This window comes from Procambarus clarkii, chromosome 47 (genome assembly GCF_040958095.1).
Source record: "Procambarus clarkii isolate CNS0578487 chromosome 47, FALCON_Pclarkii_2.0, whole genome shotgun sequence".
Lineage (NCBI taxonomy): Eukaryota > Metazoa > Arthropoda > Malacostraca > Decapoda > Cambaridae > Procambarus > Procambarus clarkii.
The window spans coordinates 14,895,875-14,902,364 of NC_091196.1; the positions used below are offsets into that span (position 1 = coordinate 14,895,875).

The 6,490-nt window shown below is 40.4% G+C and overlaps 1 non-coding gene across 1 annotated transcript; it reads left to right on the forward strand.

Moving 5' to 3' along the window:
- Nucleotides 1-1,157: 1,157 nt before the first annotated feature.
- TRNAI-UAU (transfer RNA isoleucine (anticodon UAU)) lies at nt 1,158-1,247 on the forward strand. Its single transcript is given in 2 exon segments — nt 1,158-1,195; nt 1,212-1,247. It is a non-coding gene; the product is annotated as a tRNA-Ile (tRNA).
- The last annotated feature ends 5,243 nt before the right edge of the window (nt 1,248-6,490 follow it).

Below are 6,490 nucleotides of genomic sequence, written 5' to 3' on the forward strand. Positions count from 1 at the left end.
TAGGGGTTTAAACAGGGGGGGAGGGGTTGAGTGTTGTCTGAAAGCTGAGTTTGTTATTGTTCTGATTTTTTTATTTTTGTTGGGTGTTGATGGGCTTCGGGTAGTTTACAAAGGTTGAGCCCCCATGCACAGATACCTTATGTAAAATAGGAATAGATTAGCACATAGTATAGTGAGAGGAGAGCAGAGTTTGGGACATAATATCTGATTTTACAGAGTATAAAAACCGTTTTTGAGACTTTCTTGGTTATGTGTTGTATGTGGGTGCTGAAGTAGAGTCTCTTGTCCAAGTATATATAGGCCAAGGAATTTTCCATCATTTTTATTGATGTTAACATTGTCTATCCGAAGCTGAAATGCATTTGTTGATTTGCTTCCAAATATGATGTAGTAGGTCTTTTCTATGTTTAGTGTGAGTTTGTTGGTTGACATCCATAAGTGAGCTTTTTTAGTTAATTGTTTACAACAATATTTAGTGTGTGTGTGTGTGGGATGTGGTTTGAGTTGATGAGGGTAGTATCGTCAGCAAATAATATAGGTGTAAGAATGTTAGAGACATTAGGCAGATCATTGACGTATAAAAGAAACAAGAGAGGTCCTGGGATTCTGCGCAGTGGTACCCCAACGGTTAATGGTAGAGTGGGAGAGATTATTTCATTGATGGGTACATAGTGGTGTCTGTCACTAAGATAGGATCGGATATAGTTCAGGGCATGGCCTCGGATTCCATAATGATGAAGTTTAAGTAAGAGGTAGTTATGGTTAACAGTATCAACGGCCTTTCTCAGGTCAATGAAGAGTCCAATCGGAAGCAAATTTTTTGTCAAGGGCTTAGTAGATTACGTTAAGCAGACTAATAATTGCATCATTGGTTCTCTTTTGGGAGCGGAAGCTAGACTAACAGGGCCTTAGTATGTTGATTTTTACGAGATAGGAGTAGAGCGGTGTGTAAATAATTAGTTCAAATATTTTTTTAAAATATAGGTAGATTTGATATTGGTCTGTAATTGCTTATGTCTGCCGGATTGCTTTCCTTATAAACTGCGTTACTCTTGCTTTTTTAAGCATATCAGGGGAAGGTATGATACTCTAGAGATTTGTTGAACAGCAGAGCTATGTGTGGCGCAAGGACATGGGAGACACTCTTGTATGCCATAGCTCCAGTTGCGCAATCGGTTAGCGCACGGTACTTATACGACAGTGTCTGAGCCATGCCGAGGTTGTGAGTTCGAGCCTCACCTGGGGCAGTAGTTTTGGGAGCCAGTCGGCCGAGCGTATAGCACGCTGTACACGTGACACTGTGGTCCAGGGTTCGATCCCGGGCGCCGGCGAGAAACGATGGGCAGAGTTTCTTTCACCCTATGCCCTTGTTACCTAGCTGCTTCCTGGGGGTGGAGGCCTGGTCGAGAACCGGTCCGCAGGAACACTAAAGCCACGAAATCAACTCAAGATAGCCATGGATGGTATTTCACTAATGTTCCCAGCTTTGGATTTAATGAGTGAATGATGGACACAACATCTGTACGGTGAGAGGAGAGAGTTTGGGTCGCTGCCTGAAAGATATGTGGTAACATGTGTTTGAGTCTGAGGTTTTTTTCTGGCAAGGTTAGCACCAACCGATGAAAAGAAGTCATTAAATTCAGTTGCCGTTTCTAAATCTGTCGCAGGTGTACAAGTATCCTAGGAAATTTTTATCTGGTAATGAGAATGTTGTTTAGCTTCTAGGATGTTAGAGATGGCTGTCCATGTGCTCTTCATGTTGCCTTTTGCTTCTTTGAATCTACTCTCTTAATAGGAAAGTTTTGATTTCTTATTATACTGGTAGGCACTACTCGCCTGACAGCAAGGGTAAGGGCGCCTGACAGCTGGATGGACAGCGTTTCGAATTCGTAGTCCTGAGGTTCCGGGTTCGATCCCCGGTGAAGGCGGAGACAAATGGGCAAAATGTTTCTTTCGTCCTGATGCCCCTGTTACCTAGCAGTAAATAGGTGCCTGGGAATTAGAGCTGCTACAGGCTGCTTCCTGGGGTTGGAGGTCTGGTCGAGAACCAGGCCGCGGGAGTCACTAAGCCCCGTGTGGGAACCGACCTGTGAGATTTATATTTATTTAATTTATATGAATTTATATTTACGTTAATTTATATACTTCGATAGCAATTTGTATAATGTTAAGTGGACTGTATTTCTGCAATAATCTCATAATCTCACAAATCGATCCTCTACACATTAGGGGGGGTTTATATTACACATATGCAGCCAATCAAATTACAGTAATAGCTACATACATTGATGAGGTTCCTTCTCTTATAGTACAGCAGGTTAGTCCACCAGGTATAACTAGAGTGTAGACACCAAATTATCCTCTTTGAGGTAGCTTCTATCACCCAGTAACTGGTGCACATAATCTTGCATCCTCGTCTTGACCTGTCAAAAGTGCGCTAGCTGTGAAGCCAGAATCCTATATATGACAAGCTATATCAGAGAAAACACTATACAGTACATGGAACATTAAAGACCTGGCTTAATTACCTTTAGTATGAGGCGATTTCGCGTTCTAACCGGCTAACCCTATATCCTGACATTAATGGCCATAAATGAATGATAAACGGGTTTCGGATAGACACTTAACTTGTATTTGTAGACAGCGTGTTGACAATGGTACACCTTTGGGTTCCATAACACTACGTCCAAGTAAATTTAACAGGAGCCGAATTTGCTCCCGTGTGAGCCTCTGGTCTCAATAAACAATGGCTGCCCTCCTCCTCACTCTGACGCCTGGCTTACATTGTCCACATTTCAGAAAGTGATAGAAGGGTCACATTTACTCTACTTTAATATTGATAATTAAGTTAATTTATATAAGATGTTTTTATGATGGTAAAGTCCAAAGACTAATGTATTTAAGAACAATTCCCAGCAGAATAGCTGGTGAATTATAATAGTATGTGGTGATGATATCCCGTTTTCTATAGACGGTAATTCCACTACAAGTTACGTTTTCTATGGGTAACTTGTTGGTAATACAGTTATTATCTGTATGATTATTAAATGGTGTCGGATTTTCCGACATAATTCCCCAGGGGGCTGCTCACGGGTCGAAGTCCTGTTTAGAACAGACGAACACCGATACTCCTCCTTCGAATTATTACATTAATTTGATGTTAGTAGTTAGTAATCACACATTTGTGTGTCTGTTCGTACAGGACGGATGTCCCGTACTAGAGTTGCAGGGGTTAGAAGTCTAATGCGATTTCATTTCCCTGTCAACTCTTGAAAGGCTAATATTCAAGCCTAATCACATATTATTTAACCCAGAAGACTGGATGTGATCAAGTACTACAGTCAAGTATGATTCAGGGACTGCAGTGAGATCAGTGACATTAGATATAACTTGAAGTTTCTTCAGGTAACTGGTCACTGATATATAAACACTGAGGCCCATGGAATACATCTTGATTAAATAATAAATGTATCAAATCAGTCATCAGATTTATTGGGGTTTAATTTAGTTAATTGATTCAGAAGATTGAATAGCTCATCATTAAAGTAAAGTATGGTTCTGAGACTGCAGTGGGTTCAGTGACATTGGTCGCAGTGACTTGTAGCTGTTTTAGGCTACTGTTCACTGACTTGCTACTGAGGCCTCATGAACTCATCTTCAGCTTTAAATGATGATACTAACATCAACTTCTGTTGGTATAGTCAGCTGTAATCTCCTTAGTATAATGCTACTGGAGAAATATAATCAGCTGACAAATTTAGATTCTATTGGTATTGTTTATCTGCAGGCATAGGTCTCCTCAGGCTTGATACTGGGCCTGAGAGTAATTTACCTCCTGCAGAGTTTAACATGGTTATACCCTGATATTTAGTAGGGCTACCGATGAATCGATGACAATAGTCTGTCCCTACAAGGAGACCGAAGTCAGTGAGGTGATCAGTCTTAATATTATCTGCCAATTTTATTCCTCTATTTCTCAGGAATTTGGCTGTTGCTCGCAGACCTTGAACTTGTAGGTCTACTGGTATTTTGTCCACCACAATGGCTTGTACTCGACAGACGTACCTGCCTAAGCGTACTGATGGTTGTACCACCTGGTAGACTTGAGGTCCTGCATCTGTTACAAACCCTGAGATGTTGAATGACATCTGGGCTACAGGCCTTAATTGTAATTCATCTGCCAACCTTTTAGTGATGTATGTTCTTTGGGATCCTTGGTCAAACAACCCACGGGTATGGACCTTGGCCCTCTTATTCAGGATGGTAATTTGGGCAGTAGGCAAAGTCGTATTACCTTTAGACTTTGCTGATTGGACACTCTTTGTTTGTTGCACCTTGCAGTACTGTACTGTGGTGGGAATGCTATCTTCCACCTTGGGGTTTGGAGACGTTGTTTTGGTGTCTCTGCACAATGCTGCATGGTGCTGACCTTTGTTACACCTATTACAAGGGTGTAATTGGGTATCACAGTCCTTGATGTTATGTTTCCTGAGGCACCTCGTGCAATGTTGCAAATCTTTGAGTCGCTCAACACGGGCGTCACTATCAGGAAAATTAGAGCAGTGGTACATTGAATGTTTCTCATTGCAGAACAAACATGTTCCATAGCTTCCTGTACCCTTTGGTGTCATGTTCTTGGGTGACACAGTAACTATAGGCTTGGAGGGTCCCACTGCATATACGCCCACACTGCCACTGTTCCACTTTGGTGTTGAATTATATTGTCTAGATTGATTTGGAGTACCTTTGGTACTCTGTGGTTTACTATTATTGGTTTCTGAGGGTTTACTTGGTGGTTTTAATTTGTCATGTGTTCGTAATTGATGAACTACTGACTTTAAACCTTCAGATATTTCATTCATGGATAAGATACTTTTATTGTAATGAGCACTCATTTGTCTCAATATGTCCCTAGGTACTTTCTCCTGGACAATTATTTTCAAGACCCACTCAGCCCCGTTTGTATCTGCTGTCAGGCTGAGGGCATTGATCAATGATTCTACCTCCAGCTTGAAGACTTGGAGTGAATCAACTGAAGCCTCCGGTGGGGGTAAATGCAACAGCTCATGAACTAAATGTGATGTTCTTACTTCTGGATCAGCATAATTATCCTTGAGGAGTTTTACTGCCAGATCATAGCCGTCATTAGTTAATCTCAGATGGGATACTACTGTTTTAGCCTCACCTGATAATTGGCCTTGCAAATAAGAGAATTTACTACTCTTTGGTAAAGATTGTTTTGAGTCTACAAGGTCAACGAATTTGTTCCAAAATTCGTCCCAATCTTCCTCATCTTTTCCTGAGAAAGTGGGTAAATTAATTGGAGGGAGTCGAGCTTCTGCTTGACTCGTATTAGATGCAACTGTTGTTGTTGTTGCTGTTGCCTTGTTCTGGGCAATTAATTTGACATAAGGCTGTAACGTGGCCTGAGTTTGATCTTCATAATTCGCAAGATCAACCATAATGTCGTCTATTTCTGTTTCTGATAAATTAGTGTTGGCAAGTTCAGCCACATATGTTGCTATTTGACATTTGATTTGCTCAAATTTACCTGCAGCTGCTTGATAATAGCTTTCCAGGTCAGCATAATCAACTGTTGATTGTTGTGACAAATCTTCACATTTCTTGATCTGTCTTGTTAAGTGGCCTTTAAGACCTGCAAGGGTTCTTTTCATTCTCCCTGCATTATCCATACTGGCTCGTTGGTGAAGCCTTGTGGGGCTTGTACTTGGGCTGCTCATAATACTGAACAAGCTCTAATGGTAGCCTAGGGTAAATTCTGAACTCACTAGGCAATAATCCTACCTCTACTAGAGGTTAGAACTTAAAATTAATACACATTATATATATATACAATCATCCACACTAATGATTTGAGTGATAAACCAGTGTCACTGGAAGTACCTTTAGGTTAGCTCCTCTATATCACCCTAGGATGGTAGAGACACTAATTAATCACTCAAAGGTGTAATGATCATAAGTAAATTATTATATATACACAACTCAACTCGAGTTGATAAAAATTACACCCAAAATAGGGTCTGGACCATTCATTAATGGTGTTAGGTTGATCAATATAGTACAACTGACTATGGTAATAATGGGACTAGGATGAACGATAATAGTTCAACTAGTCAATGGTTTTATCCTACCCTGTTGTGGGTTGGCAATTAGTAAATATTATACTGTGATCACTAGTGCAATATATTAAATAATTCTCTATTTTGGAGAAATAATATACACAATTATTGTTAATAGCCTCTTAATTAGCCTCTATGAAACTTCTAATATTATCTAGAAGTATTAAATGTTATTAGTGACCTCGCGAAATAAAGTCCACAAAATTCGTAGATAATCTCTCGCGAAATGTAACACCACGAAATCCGTGAACAATCTCGCGAAGACACAGTCACTAGTTTGGCTGGCTTCTATATTAGCTCTGTCATTTCACAGAATAACACGCCACCAAATATCTGTGGGTGTGCATGAA